Here is an 18154-nt window from a genome sequence, read left to right as displayed (position 1 = left end):
ATCTGTGAAGTCCTTTGAGGTGAAAGGCAAAATCATAAATATTAATTATAGCCATTGTTTTGATGAAAGGAGGATTACTGGAGGCACAGAAGCCTCTAAATCTACCTGTTAAACCATACTCCAGCTCTTAAGTTTTTGAATGAAGGGGTTAAATTATGTTAGAAAAGAAAGTCCATGGGATTCTTCTGTGGTCTGAAGCCTAATAAAAGGCTAACTTTTCATATGATATTATTTTAGAAATGCCTTCCAAAGCTTTCAGAGTCATTTTCATGAGGAAAAAAATTCAATAAAGAAACATTTAAGCTATTAGTGCTTTTCATCAGGAATGCAGTAATAGAGCCGTGTTATTGGTGCAAAGCCCCAGACTTCAGTGTTAAAAGGAACCCCATCTACAGGGTGAAATTTTTAAGGAGATATAAAACACACTTAAGGCCTTTTGAAATAGTTATGAAAGAGGAGAAAAAACTTGAATAAACATATTTTTCATATTTTATATGTGTTACTATGGAGAAAAATAATTAGAAAGTTACTGAGTGATTTCATTTAGATCAAAATGTTTCCTTTGTGCCTTGCTATACTAGCCAAAAAGCCATAAACTATGCTGGTGGAAGGTGCTGATTATTTACTGTCCTTATAAATGTCATCTTTTAAAGTCCCAGTGCTTGAAAAAGAAAAGGGATGATGTGTCACCATATTAAAGGAAACTTAATTAGAAGTGAAGGGGCAGGTAAAACTCCAAGAGAATCAGTGGGTGATTACATTTTAATTTGTACATAGGCTTGTAAAAAGATGGGACCAAAAGCTTGGTTTTTAGCAAGATTTTTCTTATTCTAAAAGTAAAAATTGTAAAGTAAGGAAAGTGATTTTAAAAAATCATATGTCCTAATACTCAGGGAAAAAGCCACCATTAAAATGTTATCTTTATTTATCCATCTATTTTGAACATAATTAGTTGACACAATGAGTATTGTTTCATAACTAGCTTTTGTTCCCCCACTTAATAAATCAGATCATCTTTGCATGCCATCTATGCATTTAATTTTTGGTGAGTTACACTTTGGTAAGGTAATTTTAATGGCCACACAATTTTGAGTCTGTGGTTTGCTTAACCAGTCCTGTTGGACATACAGGTGTATTGGTCAGAATGCATTTGGTTGCAGTGACAGAAAACGGATCTCCAAAAAGTTTATCCAAAAAGGGGAATTTGGTGACTCTTGATATAAGGAAGGAAGAGGTCGGGTAAGCCTCAGAGTCCCCTGGATCCAGAACTGGGAGTATCAGGACTGTCTTCCCATTTCTCGGCCTTAAGTCTTGGCTTTTTTTGCACAGTCACTCATTCTGTCACTTCAGGTGGCTTCTTGAATGAAGATGATGGCAGGCAGCTGCAGAGTTAGAGGACAGTCCCTGGGGGAAGGCTTAGCAATGCTGAAGTAGGGAGCACATCCTCTCATCTTCAGACTGGGGAATCTTGGGAAAAGAGAGGCTCAGAAAGACTCGCCTTTGGGCAGGTGCTCCCTCCTGGACCAGTTGCTACTGCCAGCAAGTATTACTCCCATTGCCTGGGCCTGGGTCATGGACCTCCCTGTTGTCAGGGGGACAGGCAGAGATGTGGGATTTATAGACCCATTCAAATGGGAGAGGCACAGTTTTTCCTTGTAGGGAGTTGGGGAAGGCTGGTCACAGAAGACTGGAAAATATGGTGCTATGCAGATAAATATAAGCCTTGTCCATTATGTAGACTGTTAGCAGTTTATGCAATTAAATGTTTATGTTTATAGCTAAATCTTGAGCTAAAGTTTAAAAATAGAGGTCATATTGGTTTCTCCAGATCTCTGTTGCATTTTCCTAAACATCTTTAGAGGATTAGAACAGAGTATGAGAGTAATAGTACAGAATAAAGACTGAAGAATTGTATCTCCCACGCTATTCTGTTTCAAGCCTTAAAAACCATGTTCTAGCTTCTAAGTACTTAGCTGTATCTGCTTTTCCTTTTATTTAATAAATTGGTTTCAATTTCACCAACTCCTGTTTCCTGAATTAAGGACTTCCTGCATTAAGAAGTCCATTATCTGAATTACAACTTGCTGTGATTGGTCCACATACAAGCCAGCAACACTGTAAGTTGTCCTGGGGTCTGAGCAAGACTCCTTTTATTTGTTCTCTCAAGAGACTCAGGTTGTGTGTTGATGAACGGGTTGTACATTACTGCTCTCATCCTCCCCATATTGTTGATGTGATGTCTTTCAAGATAGTGCAAAAGCCTTTAAGGAAATTGGGTGAGACTGAGAAATCTTGAAGAGCTGCCCCGTAGGAGAAAAGCTTCCCATGATGAAGCTGTCTTCTCTACTCCTCTTCACCTTCTGTTACCTCCAAAGAGCAGCTGCAACCACAGACTGTAATTTGGTGCCTCTGGCCATCAAACCTTCCAGCAGTAGCCTTTCAAAAATTGTTGTCTTTCTGGGGGCTATGTATCGCTCAGTGGTAGAGCGCGTGCTTAGCGTGCACAAGGTCCTGGGTTCACTCCCCAGTACCTCCATTAAAAAAAAAAAGTTATCTTGTTTATTTTATTTTTCTGAGTCCTCCTTGAATTCTCATGTATCTTTAACATATTACTTCATTCTTTATTTAGCTGCCAGTGCATGTTTGGGGTAGTGCAGAAGGAAAAACGTAACTCATATCTGATTCTATACAATATCATTAAGTACTGCATACCAATATACCCACTAATGAGTTCCTTAAGTGTGAAACAGTTAGGTAATTGGGGTTTTAAATGCTTCTCAGCATGCAGGGCTCTTTGATGCATTGTTACGTAGAGGTCTAAGAGTGTTTCAGTTCTGTTTGGGAAAATTAGTTGGGATTTTCGGACACATTGGGGACACATTATTATTTTTCACATGAAAGATAATAATGGATTTATAGTTCCTGTCATCCAAAAGTTAGCTCACCCATTTTGGGGAAATGATTAAACTTACGCTGCAACACATTTTTCAGGATTGGATAATGAGGCATTCCTGTATAAACTAATTAAAATCGGAGATTATTTTGATTAAACCACAGCAAATGCACCACAGCAAGTGTAGTGCTTCCGTGTGATGCCTCCTCACCCTTTTTCCCTCCTAGAATATCTAATCCAAACGAATTTAAAGATTGCATTTTTGCATAAATTCTTTGAAGGGTAAGGCTAGCATGCTGTTAATCTTTGCATATGAAGCAGGTCAGAAAATGCCACCCCAAAATAAGCAATTTGGGGTAAGTTTTATTCTGAGCTTAAGGCAATTAAGAAAGGGCAAACACAGGAGAGCTCTGCCCCACCCTCCTCCCCAAGGCAGGGCATATATTTCCTTTTTGTAAAGACAATTTACATGTGTAAAATTTCCATTTGTAGAGTTATTCTCCTCTTTTGTAACTCTCTTGAGATAATGCATATCACCTCCGATAACTTGAATCTGCACAACAAACCTTTTTAAACAACCCTTATTTATCATGCATTTCCTAGTCTTCTCTGGAAAACATATCTCCTTGCCAGAAGCCCAAACCATCCATCCTCTCCTTTGCCCTGTCTAGTCCCTTCAGTCCACTTTATCACCCTTTGTTAAAGTGGTATATAAAACCCTCTTTGTGGCTTTCACTTCTTTTATGTGACGCTCCCCCTGTGCACATGAAATAAACCTTTGCTCCTATTAATCTGTCTTTTGTTGGTTTAATTCACAGATTCCAGGCATGGAACCTGAGAGAGTACAGGGAAGGTTTTTTCTCCCCTCCACACAGCTTGCAGTGTGCAACATGCAGCGTATGCCCAATGTTTTATTTTTAAAGAGATAAAAATTATTTCATGTACTCAGTCTTAATGTCAGTTACGGCTGCACTACTCTACCTGAAAATCTGAAACCTCTTAGGTTGATTTTAGCAAGCAAATGGTCAAATTAGATGATTCAGACACTGCAAATGAATTAGGTCTTGAAATTTTGTTGCTGTATCTGGGATACTACCTGAAACTACCAACACCCATGGGCAATTCAGGAAAGCAGAATCTTGGCTTTGCTTAAAAATCATGAGGAAATAGTCACCCATCCTTGATTATTAGTAATGAAATGTGATTGGTCTTAGAAATGGTTCTGCTGATATTGTGATTGGTTTTAGAAATGTTTATGCTAATATTGGTAATCACCTTAAAAGGCAGAATTCCCAAAAGTCAGAAAAAATGTGAGAGTAAGACCTTTGATAAGGGGTTGGAGGCAGGTAATGGCGGGAGGGTGGGTAGAGAGCGGGGCTGGGAGGAGACTTGGAGCTTGAAAGAACATGATGGGCTCAGAAATAGCAGAAGGAAGCCACAGAGCAGGGGCAGCACGTGGTGACTGGCCTGGAGTTCTGTTCCTGAAAAATGGAAACAAGGGCGGAACCCAGGAAAGCCCAGAGTTTTGATTTGGGTGGCTGGAAGGAAGATGGTTTCAACTGGTATCCAGGGGTAGGCCCGGAATTGAGGCACAAAGAGTTATCCCTCATCCCCAGCCTCCTGCAAGGGCCGTGAGAACTGAGAGAACTGTTGGTCCTTGCAGTGTGGATTGGAAGGTGAACTGGGGTCATTACAGTCCTGACTGGTGTCCATCTAGGTCAAGCTCAGTGAGCCCAGGTCCCTGGTAATTACCCAGTCTGTACCCTGTGCTACCATCTCAGTGTTCAGAATTTACTCTAAGCAGTGGCCATACGGTCTGTCTTTCAGAGGAGACAGGACAGGAGTCAGGACTTGATACGGATAAGAATATTTCAGGAGCATCATCTCTGGAGGAGGAATCCCTCAATTCCTGGTGATCATGGCATAAAGTTACTTAAATGTGGACTTTCAGATGATCAGGGCTTCTTCATGGAGGCTTTAAGAACTACAAATACTGCAGGTTCTGTCGTTCAGATTGTCAGACTGCCACTTCTGAGAGACAAAGAAGCTGACTCTATCTTGTGAGCAAGGGAGCTGGACTGTTGGAACGCAGTGTACTTGGCAGCTTGCTTGAGCGGGCATATATACCTTTCTGAGTGAGTACAGAGGGTTTTGATTAGTTCTAAGAGAAGAGAGAGACCTTTTTATTAACTCTAACAGAATCGGAGTAATGCTGATTGGCTCTTGGACCAAAGCTGGGCTGATTCAACCTACTCAGTTTAAAGCTGTTTCATTTTGGTCAGATAATCCCTGGTAGGATTTCAGAAAGCCAGGTTTCTCAAGGGCCGTGATTTGGGAAGAATAAGGTTTCTTAGTGCGACGTCCCTGATGTTCACCAGCAGATGGACTTTCGCAGCTTTGAGCCTATTCAGTCAGTCCAACCAAAAAAGAATTTGAATTATGTGGTCTAACGATTTTTATTAATCAAGTTAGCTAGAAAATACTTGAATCTCTTGTTCATTTTGTGTTATAAATTCTCAGTCTTCAGCAAAACCTAATACTCTTTTGTGTATTAAGAGTAGAGAGTCTAAAGTGGGTTGTGTGTCCTAGAAGTGAAAGCCATGGGTATGGTGTCTGGGCCAGAGGGATTCCGAAGTATGTCAGAACGTCCCGTTCCACTACACCGCGTGGGCGTTTATGAAGCGCATGATACTAGTGTCACGCCTGCTGCTGCCCTGTGCCTGCCTGCCTGTTGTTTTATACGTGCAGTCTGTGATTCCCAACAGTCCTGCAAGAAGGTAAAGGTGTTACTGTTACCATTTTACAAGTGAAAAATCTGGGGCTTAGATAACCTAAGGTCATCCAAGTGGTAAATGACTGAACGAGAAATTTAACAAAGGTCTGTCTGACTCCACATTCCATGATCAAACCTCTGGACCTTGCCTGTGCCTTTCACTCTCCATGGGAACCTATTGCAAGTTAGTGCCAAGACTGCCCCACCGGGTTATTCTGAGGAGTGCATTTCTGCAAGGACAAGTCATTTATCACGGAACTGTCACTGTCCATTTCAGGATGCGTACTGCATCTTCAGCATCTCAGCAGCAGCATTTGGGACAAACTCATTTCCAGTAAATCACCAAGCCACTACAGCACCGTCTGTGCTCCAGGGTGGGAAGGACCTGGAACGGGAACACCGTCTGGGATCTACCTGTGGACAGGGTGAAATGCTGGCAAAAGGTTTCCTGTCAGAGTTGTGATTCTTCACTCTGACTTTTGTTTCCCTCTCCTCTGCCTGTACTTTTAAGTCCATCAGTGCTTCCAGTCTGGACAAGAATCACCAACGGTAATAGTTAGCAAGGTTTTAGTGACTAGGTGCTTCACTAAACATTTTATCTTCTTTTCAAAAGAAAAAAAAGGGTGACAGTGGCTAACACAGAGAAGGCAACCATTAGCAGCAGAGCTCTGTAGGCATTCACTAGGCATTGGCAGCTACCTCTTTCATGCACTTGGTGCTGAAGGATCGCAGAATGTGCTTCCCCAAAATGTGTCACTTGGGCCTATGGATTATTTTGAGCTAAAAGCACTAAAAAACAGCAAGTACTGAAAGGACACTCTGATCCTCCCTTTTCTTCCTCAGCACAGGAGATAAAGCTCCCATGTGAGAGATGCCTTTCCTGCACCAGGGGAAAGGAACACGCTTATCACCAGAGATGGGAATGGGGGCCGAGAGAACTCTGTACAAACAGACCTTGTTAAAATAACTCTTATCTTCCTTTGCTCTCCTCATCTATTTTAGTTACTTTTCCACAATTGCCTCTTTGTCCAACCTAGCATATACGCACTGAGGTTTTGCCACTTCTTTGTCTCTTCATTTCCTTATGAAGGCTCCTGTGTCCTGCCAAACTCACATTAAATAAATCTGTATGCTTTTCTCCTGTTAATCTACCTTATGTCAATTTAATTCTCAGGCCCATCTAGGGACTCAAAGATGGTAAAAGTAAAATCCTCCCCTGCCTACAGAACTTACGGTGCTGTGCTCAGCCCTCCAAAGTGAGACTGAGTAAAATCCACTTCCTGCCCTCACGGAGTCTGTGTGCCGTCACAGGAGACAGACAGGTCAACACAGTCATGGCAAAGACATCACTGGGGTCATGGACAGGCGCCCGGAGTGCAGAAGGAGGGAGGGGGGCAGTGTTACAGGCAAGGAGTAGCTTCCTTTTGCCTGGCCATCACACTTCTCTAAGACTGACGTTACTCCGATGTGAGGGTCAGGTTGCTCTCATGGCTTTCATCTGTGTTAGGCAAGCTCCAGTCAAGCAGACTAGGGGATCAGCACATCCATGTGGTCTTTCCGGCGTGTGTCCTTGGGCACAGGACTGGGGATGGGAGGTGCTGTTCTTCTAAACGTCAGGAGAGTTAGCATCACTGCAGGGGAGATTTCTAGAGGTTCCTACCAGTCCCAGAGTATGGACCTAAGGGTAGTAGTGATTTCTTTTTTTTTAAATTTTATTTTTGTATTGAAGTGTAAGTTTATTTACAGTGTTAGTTTCAGGTGTACAGCAAAGAGATTCAGTCATACATATACATACATATATATTTTTTCATATTCTTTTCCATTATATGTTATGAGAAGTTCAATATAGTTCTGTGTCCTATACGGTAAGTCTTTGTTGTTTATCTATTTTATATGTAGTAATGTGTACCTCTTAATCCCAAATGCCTAATTTATCCCTCTCTGCCTTTCCCCTTTGTTAACCATAGTTTGTCTTCTATGTCCATGAGTCTATTTCTGGTTTGTAAATCAAATTTGTATCTTTTTTTAGATTCCATGTATAAGGGATATCATACGATGTTTGTCTCTGATTTATATCACTTGGTGTGATAATCTCTAGGTCCATCTGTGTTGCTGCAAATGACATTATTACCTTCTTTTTCATGGCTTAGTGCTATCTTTTTAAAGAACATTCCAGTAAATTAGGATTTGGGGTTAAGGTGAAATTGCTTCTGGCTTCAGAAGAATATGTTAATGAGCCCTATGGAATTCTGGGGACATGGAGATGACTTTTGTCAAGTTGTCAATTCCACCTTTTGTGAGGGACCATTTCTTGTGGTTCATGAGATCCACACATTCTGATAGTGCTTATTTTTAATGATTTTGATGGTGTTTCTCTTGATTATTTAATAGATGGCTTTTCATTTCTTTGAGCAGAGTTTCGTTAGTGTGCAATTCCTCGCATTGTGCATAGTAAATGCAGCCATCCTGAGGATTCAGGGCTCAATCCATGTGTCAGATGTTGTCGTTTTCAGGGCCAGAAGCCAAATCTGCCTCAAACATATTCTTACTATCCAAAAGTCATTCCTTGAGTTAAGTCCCCTCTTTCCCCCACCCCCAATTTTTGTAAATGTATGTTTGTGTTATTTGGCCATTATAAATTAGCCCATTAAGATCCACAGCTAAATAACATAGGATTATTGTTGTTTTTAAAGAAGTCAGAGAGCCAAAGAGAGATGTCAGAGGGAGCACACAGTGAAGGAAAAAGTAGGAAAAGGAAATCCACTGAGGACTTCTAGAAAGCATTGGCCAACTCTTGATAAGGAACTCCCTGAAAAAGGAACCAAGATTAGGGGGCAAATTTTGCCTGTTTTATGGTTTTGCATAGGGTGAGCCTTTTAAGGCTCCTAGGGCAGATGATTTTATTTGCCTACCTAGGAAGACCCTGAAGTTACAGTAAATAGCCTCAAATTAAATGCTGGTAAAGTCCAAAAAAATTTTGGGGGGAATTAAAATCAGTCCCCAAATGTTTTTAAATATTAAAAAAAAATGGAACAATAAAACACTGCATTTAGAATGAACATACTTACTTTTCTTTTAAAAAATGTGTAGATCAGTTTCTTTTAGGGAAATAACTGAACAGTTTTAAATTCTAAGTGCAAAAATGTATTCATTCTTACTTTTTCTCTTTTGTCCGGCCAGTAACTACTCTTAACAGAACTTGGAGCAGTGGCTTTCACACTTGGCTGATGACCTGAATACCATGGAGAATTCAGGTCAAATTCTCAGGTGCCATCCTAGACTTGCTCTGTCAGCATCCAGGCTTGGGGGCCCCGAAAACTGTGTTTTTGAAAACTGTCCAGGTGATATGGAGCCTCTGGCTGATTTGAGAACCACTGCCATAAAACAAACAGGGATTTAAAACTTTCAGTTTTATCTCAGCCTCACACTGAATATGCCTCTGTAATGGTTTAAGGTAATAATGACCTTGTTGTAGACTATTTCCTGTTGATTAATGACCAGCTGGAAGAAGCTGTCTCTAGAATCTTTCAAATCAGAAGGCCAGTAATGACCCAACTAAAGATACGCCTGCAGTGCAAATGTGTATCGTTTTTCTTCATGAGGAACACTGCAGTCTTAGGTTGTCTTAATTGCATTCCTTTCCTAATTCATCTCGCAAATGCCACAGTTGCCACAGTTGCTCCAAAACAGAAAAACCAAAACAAACAGGAGGATCAAAGTGTATGTCTCTGCTGGAACCAACAGAAGCAGAGACCAGGGGAGAAGATTTAGCTCTTGGGTGGATTTTGCTGAAATGTTCTATTTGTATAGCAGTGATTTGTACCAGGTAATGTGAACTAGGTTGCCCTCAGTCTCTTTACAGATTACATCCCATTTCCTTTACGGTGCTACTAAATAATTCCTAGGGAATTATTCCCCCTCGAACCTCTCTCCGCTGAGTGAGCTGCCACATGTGCTTCTGCTTTAGGCACCGCTGGACAGCCAGTGGCTTCAGAAAGCTGCCTGCCTATCAAACCGTTCAGGCTGGAGCAGCAGTCTTTCCACCCACCCCTTTCCCGTGAGGTAAAGAGAATGTTCATACCTCAAGTCTTGTTACCAAGCAACAGAGTTCCATTTGCCAATTGCTACCATTTCCTTCTCATAGTATTACAGGCCTTATTATTAACATTTAGTTCAGAGAAATTGCTGTCATTATGTGAAGTAACTTCCTTTAGAGGTTATTCATTAACCTTAGGTATTTTACTGTGTAATTATAATTGCCAAGTGCCCGCAGGCTTGGAAAACCTTTGAACTCCTCAAGGTATTAGGGGATGGCAGAAAGGATATTATCTGATTTTTCTTCCTTTTCTAGTTGTTTTAATCTTGAAGGTGTCCCATTTCCCCTGAAGACATGTCTGCCTTCCTAGAGGGTAAGCTTCCAGATTGCTGACTATAAACTCAGAAGATACGAATGGACAAAGTTGCCTCTTAGAGTCTGATTTCCCCAAATACTGTAGACCAGAGTGAAATGGTCCCTCCTTTGTCTTAAGGAAGGATCAGGGGGCTATTCCTAAGACCCACAGGGTTGGCACCAACACTTACGCATGTGTGGGGCTCTGTGAGGACCTCGCACAATACCCAGAATTGTATATTGTGCACAACCTTGTTCTGACACAACGGAAGATGTTTATCCTATTGCTCACCCGATGGTTCTATAAAAGCAATTTTTCACTCCCTAGCTTTGCAGAAGCCAGGTGTGTGTTCCATAATACGCCTATTATACAGCCATTCTCAGTAGTCACTGCTTACACAATGACCCTTGTGATTTGCCCCCTTATAGGGTGGTTGCCAAGGTCTTCGGTCCCCACCCAGCGCAACTTCAGATACGCATTTCACTTGTATTATCAGGCCAAAAAAAAAAAAAAAAGAAGAAGAAAGGAAGAAAAAAAGAGCACTCCCTTTCCTTTCTCTCTTTGTTTCAAGACAAACAAAAGTAATTGGCATTTTTCTTCCCCCAGCCACATGCGCCTGCAGCATGGGTGCCCCAAAAAAGGAAACCTGTTTTCCTCCTCCCAGGTCTCTGATTTCTCCACCCAGTCTCCCCACAGCCGTCCACTCCCCGCACCCAGCCCTTCCCGCCTCCACCCAGACCGGGAGAAGCGGCCCGACATTCCAGGTAACCTGACTCCCCAGACGGGAGGGGCGGGGGCGCTGCTGGGAAGGCGGCCACGTGACCTTGCCTGCCGCCAAGGGGCAGGCTACCTGGTTCGGAAAACTAGGGGACAGGTGAGCCTGGAGTGCCGTTTTGAATCTGAATTTAAAGAACGTATAGTTTCTAAAAGGGTGCTTGCTTCTGCCTCCGACAGATTCCACTTTGATCATTCCCAGTGAAAAGGCACGGCTGGCCGTAGGGTTTTCTGGCGTGAACTGAGCTGCCAGACAAAGGCAGCGCGATCTCTGGGAGGAGAAGGCCGAGCGGGTTTTACAGCAGCCGCCGCACAAGTCTGGACGCGGAGGCTGCGCTCCGGGAGGGCCGGCCGCCCTGGCAGGAGCCCGAGCTGCAAGCCTCGGCTGGGAAGCGCGTCCCTCCATCATTTCCCTGGCTCTGCCGTCCCTAGCTTGCCCTTGACAGCTCTCTTCTTTGATCTGTAAAATAGGAGAAAATAGGGGACACTTTGATATTCTTTAGAAGGCGCGGGGATTTGCTACTTTCTCCCCAAATAAAGGGCTGGTAGGGAATTTCTTTGAGAACTGGAAGGAACATGCTGTCACATGTAACCTTAATGAGCTTGGCCTCCTCTTCTAGTGCCCATTAATCAGTCATCCAACACCGAAAGCATCTAAGTGTGGATTCTGTGTGCAGAGAAGTGAGAGCATGGTCTCTGCTTTAAAGATACTTATGGTTTAGCTGGGGAGCTGGAATATATATGAGTGTAAAACATGATAATAGCTAACATTTATTGAGTACTTCCCATGTGCCAGGTTCTGTGTGGTACTTTCCTTTATTCCTCATAAGAGCCCATCAAATGGGTACTACACTATCATCTCCATTTTACAGAGGGTTTTAGCGAGATCATGTGCCCCTGGACTCACCATGTGCGCAGTCAGCCTGTGCATCAGCTCCAGCCTACTCCAGAGGAATGAGCTGCATTTAAGCCCAGATCTGTTTAACATCCAATGATGGCAGGTGGTCAGTTTCATTCGGCCTCCTCCTCTCTGCTCTGGTTCTGAGACTTCTTGCCCTCTCTCTGGGGAGCAGGAAAATGGCACTGGGACCTTTTAAGCCACCAGTGCTCTTTGGGATCCTACACATGTTCTCTTTCTTCCACTTCCTCTGTTTTTTTCTACTCAGCAATCACAGTCTGGTTAATTTCTTCTTGGACAACATTAACTTTATGGGTACATCTTGTCTTGTCCTCTCTGATTTTATTATTCAAGTAGAGAGAAGGGACCTGATTCAAACAAGTAAATGTACAAAGCATACAAAGCATAACTTCACCTCGTGAAGTGGAACTTGATGGTCCCTTAGGTTCCTTCCTCTGACTTACAGTGATTCCTTCACTCTGTGTGGTATATGCAGCAGTGACCGTTCTTAAGCACAGTCAGGCAGAGTCAGGGTTCTACCAGTATCCCAAAGGCTGGTCTCACAGTGTAGCATCTTCAGTTTGCCACTCACGATAACTCAAGGACCGAACAGAATGTGGTTTTTCTCAGGGAAGCCAACATCTTGATGATTTTTAATAGTGTAAAACACTAGCCAATGGGATTTTATGAGTATCATGGAGAGACACATCCTTTGACCTGGTGTATAATCCCACATCTCTGGACACTGGGCTAATGACTGCAGCCTCCCTGCGCATGGGTCTGAATGGGAAGCAGTATGGTGTTTGGAAAATTCTAGATTGATGGGAATTAACCCAGAGCCCAGTGTTTTTTATGTTGTATCCCTGGTCAACCTAGTACCTGGGGATTGAGAAGACTTGGAAATCCTTGTTTAGTATAATTCCTTCTTCTCTTAATCAGAAGTATGGGTATCTGAAAACTTGCTACACTTAGTTTTGCTTTTATTGAGCATCATTTACTAGTAAAAATAATGAAAAAACAAAAAACAAAAAACAATGTAGATGTTAGGAAACCTAGGTTCTAGTTTTAGACCTGATACCAGCCAGCCTTGGATGCATCATACCAACTCCCATCCATAGGGGCCTCAGTTTCCTCACCTTTAAAAAAAATAAAATAAAAGCTTGGACCAGGCCAGTGGTTTTGAAATCAGAGCAGCTCTGCTCGTATCTTTTATATATTGGAATCTGGGGTCAGACATCTATGTACTAAATGGAAAGGGAGACTCACTGACGACAACTGTTACAAACCTGCTGCTCCAGAGGCTTGCTCAGGTCTTCAGCTCTAACGTTCGATGGTTCTCTTTAAGGCACTTGGTGGTGGCTCTGCTCCTTGGGAATCACAGCTGTTTAGTTTGGCTGGATTGTAAATTGCATGACAGGAAGATGTGGAAGACAAGGCTGGAAGTGAAGTTTCCGTCCAGATTTGGTATGGCCCTGGGTGCTCAGCCAAGGAGTCTGGATGTTGTTTCCTTGAAATTCAGAGGCCACCAGTGATTTTTGACTGCAAAACTTTGTCAGTGATGATTTGAGTAACAGAGACCTGGAAGATAGTAGCTTATGCACGGAAGAGTTACTTCCTTATATAAAAGCCTTTGGAGATTGGCAATTTGGGGAAGGCATGCAAATTCCAGGCAGTCATCAGGGAGCCAGGCCACTCCTAGTGTTTTGCTTTTCTGTTCTAGTGAAGCCAGCTTTCATCTTCACAGTTACCTCATGGTCCGTGATGGCTGCCGGACTCCACCCACCATGCTTGCTTGCATCATGGGCTGGAAGGAGGAGTGAAAGATAAAAGTGGGGTGCATCCCAGATGAGTCAGCCAACTCTTATCAGCCTTCTCAGCAGTCCCTCACAACCCATTGTTTTACATCCGTTGGCCAAACTGAGTCTCATTGCCATTCCTGGTTTCAAGGAAGGCTAAGAAATGTACACTTTACTCTGGGCAGGGATGTAACTGGCTGAAAGGCAGGGTTTTGTTACTGAGACAAAAGAGAATATGTGTATTGGAAGCAGCTTGGGCATAGTCTCTGCTACAGAAAATGATCAGAACTCTGCCCTGGCATCATTTATTTAGTGGCAGTAGCTGGGAAACCATGAACTAGGTGGAGGGAATAAGGACCTGAACTGGGGTGCCCCTGAGAAGGTGGTGGAGGAACGAGGGGGAGCTCCTGCGGAGGACGGCCAACTCTTCAGGTGTGACGGGATTTCCTCAGCTGGGCCTGAGGGATGGGGAGCATCGAAGGACACATCCAGCTTTGTGAGCACGTGAAAGAGGTGCTGGTGATGCCAGTGACTAAAATAAGGAAGCTGGAGGAGGAGGTGGAGGAGGAGGAGTTTTAGGGAAGGAGGTCCTGAAGGAGATTTTGGACAGGTTGAGTGTGGTGTAGGACTGGAGCTTGGGGGAATTTGTATTGTTTATTTCCAAGTAAATATGACATACACCTAATTTTTAAAATCCTGATATCTAGGATGTCCTGATGTCTCAGATGCTTTTTTGGGCTTCACACATTGTTATATAGGGACATGCTGTTAATGGTGGTGGAGTAAGTAAGTAAGCAGTGGAGTTACCTCTTCTCTGCTGACCCCGAGCTCCATAGAGGTTCTTTTCCACCACTGGGCTTAAGGATTCTCAGAGTTATGACAAGGATGATGTTCTGGGTAAATGCACATTTCTTAAAAGAGCTGCCTAGAATCCCTGTGTGTTCTTCCACCCTAGAGAGCTCAGATACGGACAAAACACAAGACTCTTCAGTTGTAGTCCAGAGGCACTTCTTAGTAGCAGATTCTCTTATTTCTCTGTTTTTCTGAACTTCCACCTGGCCCCGCTTCACCTTTCCTGTCTTCTACCCACTGTTAGGGTGGCACAGGCTAAGTGGGGGCTGCCCTGGTATTTAGGAAGAAGGTACGTAAAGAGCCATATGCAACATCCCTGGGTCCTGGAGAAGAACTTACAATGCAAATGTGAAGGTGAGGGCCCAGGTTGGATGGGGAGTGGGGACAGACAGCAAGGTTAATAGTAAAGGTAGTTAAGAAACTAAGGATTAAGGCAAGGGGTCGTGAGCTCAGGCAGCAGAATTTAAATCCCCGTGAGCATGAGGCATTATGGGGAAAACTCTTAGTGCATCTTGTCTGAGTAAAAGCAGCTCCTTAAAAGAGGCAGCCTGGGTCAGATAATCTCAAGTAGGGGCCTTAGCAAAGGCATGCTCAGTGAGAGAAGAGGGAGTTGTCCATCTAGCCTGCACATCATGTAGAGTGTCAGTTACTCTCCTGCTTGGTTATGTGAACCTAGATTTTGGATATCCCCTTCCTTCCGAGTTTTGAAGGCATTGTTCCATTGTCTTCTGCCTGAAGGTATTGCCTCTGAGGAGTGTGACAGCAGTTCTGGCCACCAGTCCTTTACTTGTAAGCTTTCTTTTTTCTCTTCGGAAGCGTTTAGGATTCTCTCAACTTGACACTGAAGTGCTTTGCTGTACATCTTTTATTATTCAGTGGGCTGCTCCCTTAATGGGCCATCCTTGTGTCCTTCAGTTATGGGGGATTTTTTCATAGTATCTCTTTGATCATTTCTTCCATGATACATTCTCTGTTCTCTTTTTCTGGAATCTGATTAGTCACAAGGTGGATCGACTAGACATCTTTTCTCTTCTGTGTTTCATCCCTTTGAGGTAGTCATTGTCCAATGAATGGAGACGGGGGTGGGCAAGGCTTTTTGGCACTGGGACTTTGTCTGGTGGGCAAGTGCTCAGAATTTCCCCTCTCTCACCACTAGTCACTACCCACATGGCTCTGGTCTTCCATGTGATTGACACAACTGAAATTCCTTGGTTCCTTGGATTTCTGAATGGCGACGGAGGCCTTCTTTGCAACCTCAGTTCTTCCAGCTTTCTATGCCTCTGTAGCTTAGAATGTGTGTTCATGCATTGGGTGTTTAATGTAATTGGTGAATTGAAGAAATGGATGCTTTTTGTTATTAGTACACATAGAGTGATTTTAGTTCTGTGCAGATCCTGATGATTTAGTTGTATGACTCCAGGCAGCCAGTTGTCCATACTGCTTGAGTGAAGCTGCTTTTCTGAAAAATTAACTTTTGAATTTTAGAATATTTTCACTTGAACGTCCTACTGGCATAATACAAATGTAAGAATGCTTGTTTGTTTAGCATATTTTTTAGTGGAATTCGAGCATTCAAAAGAATAAGCCCCCCCCCCCAAAAAAACCAAAAAAAAAAAAAAAAAACCCCAAGCCTACTTCTTACCTTTGTCTTAAGTAGACTTTGTCTTACGGAGACTCAGGCCTTGCCAGAGAGCTGAATGTCCCTGCCCTCCCTCAGCCCCTTAGCAAACTTTCTTCTTTTTCAGATTCTGAACTACTGCTACACCATCTTGGTTTTTCCATTTTCTAGGTCTGTTTCTTGCTGCCTTCTGTGCCTCTCTGTTTTCACCCTTCCCGATTCCTCTTCTTCTCTAAGTTGGTGTTTTTCAAAGTTTGGTTTATGAATGTCCAGCATCAGAATCCCCTGGGGCCTGATCAGACCAAATGGATCAGAACCGCTGAGAGGAGGCTGGGGGCAGCTGAGGGGTCTGCCTGTTGGTTCAGCATTTCTGGGGTTTCTCGTGCACCTCGGAGTTCAAGAAACACTGCTCTAATTCCCCTTATCCACCAAGCTCAGTTCTGACACTGCTTCACGTCCTTGGATCTTTTTTTCCTGGGGAGGGTGGTCCTCATACAACTGGCGGGCGTCACTCTCCTGGGAGGCACAGAGGCTCTTCTTCGGCTGTGACCTCATATCTCACATCCAGTCTTCTATTTCCATCTATTCACGGGGACTTTCTCCTGTGCTGAGTGTGACCACTCACCCTTGCCATCTACTGGCACAGCCTCCCCAAGGGTTAGCTAGCGTCCTCCCAGGTCATCCTGTAGAGGAGAACGCAGAGCCTGAGAGGGATCTATATGGGGAGATTGGTTTCTCTAGAGAGAATCATCATAAATGCATATTGAAAACATGAAGGCCAGAACACTTTGCCAGTACACACCATCTTTACAGACATGACGTGAGGTCTGGGTTTGTTGTTCTTCTTGAATGACTTCTTCTAGAACCACTGGGAGGTAGGAAAGGAGGGAGCAAATGGCAGAGCTTAGCTTTAACAATCACAGTGGAAAAGCTGTGGGAACCTCCCTGGAATATGCAGGGCCAGCGGGGAGTGCCCTGTAAAGGGGGCCTTACCCAGTCACACTGTCAGGGGGGAAGCGTATGGTGGTCATTGGCTGTTGATTATAATAGAACTGGGTCAGTCAGAGGTCAGAGAGGCGGGGAGAGGCTGCAGTTCCTCCAACTCTGAGATCTTTAGAAAGAACATAGGACTTAAAAAGCCCCCACATTTTGGGGAATTTTCTTTATAAAATCATCAGAAGAGTAGATCGCTGGATTTTTCCTCCTCTGCATGTGAAACCCTACAAATATCACAGGAAGAAGCCCCTTCGGGAGGAAGCACTTACAACAACCGCCCATTGGCAGAGTCAGGTCACTGCTGGCCAGATCTGTTGGCGATCTGAATCCGTTTTAGTAGTTGGGAGAGGAATGTCTGTGCAGACAGAAAGCGGACACGGGGCGCGCCCCCTCCGCTTCATGGGTCCCGGGGGATTCACTGCTTCCTCCGAGGGGCTCCCACCGCAGCTGGAATACAGGCTTGTTTCTCCAGCTGTCTAACCTTTAGTTTTATCTGTCTCTCGCTGACCTCTGAGTTTTATAATGAGTCAGTTTATTTGCTTGTGCAAATTGGGTTTTCTTAGAAATAGAACAGAGCTAGAAAGAGGCCAGTGTTTGGGTTGTTTCCTCTTAAGAAAGAGAAGCAGCCGGGGACCAGGCACTGCAGAAGCTGCTTCTGCTCTGACTGTCCGTGTTGTTGGTTTCCTGTAACCCGGTGTAGTGAAGTCTGGTGCACAGAGAGAGATCATCTCTCTTGTCAGAGGTGGAAATATCTTCAGGCTTTGCCAGCTCATTACTTCTCGATTTCCTGGGAGTTCAGAGAATTTGCTTAGCAACTGGCCTGACCGGTACCCCCACCGCTGCTGCCCCCCCCCCCCGACATTACCAAGCTGACCGGTGGGGCCAATGGAGCAGTTTTTGAATGAAACAAGGCCGAAGCATTTTGTGAAAATGGTACCAGTTTTTTCCTCGATGGGACCTGAGCTTGTAACCCAGTCCAACAAAACGAGAGGGAACAAGCCAAAAAAAACTTTTTAAAGAAACAACACAGGCAGTAGGAAATCATACTGGTCAGGGCTTGTTTTCCTGGCCCAGGGCCTCATTCCAACCTGTTGCAATCAGCTCTCCGAGTGTCTGTAGGGACACCTTGGTGCAGGGGCCCCTCGGAGGAAAGGAACTTTTAC

The 18154-nt window shown here is 43.8% G+C and overlaps 1 long non-coding RNA gene across 3 annotated transcripts in view; it reads left to right on the top strand.

Moving 5' to 3' along the window:
• Window positions 1–18154, top strand: part of LOC116285827 (uncharacterized) — a 193263-nt gene that overhangs the window by 17468 nt on the left and 157641 nt on the right. Inside the window, exon 1 of one of the 3 annotated variants that reach the window (XR_012059112.1) lies at window positions 10849–10931. The exons of the other annotated variants lie outside the window; for them this stretch is intronic. This is a non-coding gene — a long non-coding RNA (uncharacterized lncRNA). Of the gene's footprint in view, window positions 1–10848; window positions 10932–18154 lie in introns of those variants that run through there. 3 annotated transcript variants of the gene reach the window in all.

Source organism: Vicugna pacos, chromosome 2 (genome assembly GCF_048564905.1).
Source record: "Vicugna pacos chromosome 2, VicPac4, whole genome shotgun sequence".
In the NCBI taxonomy this organism is placed as follows: Eukaryota; Metazoa; Chordata; class Mammalia; order Artiodactyla; family Camelidae; genus Vicugna; species Vicugna pacos.
This window is presented reverse-complemented; position numbering and strand designations above follow the sequence as displayed.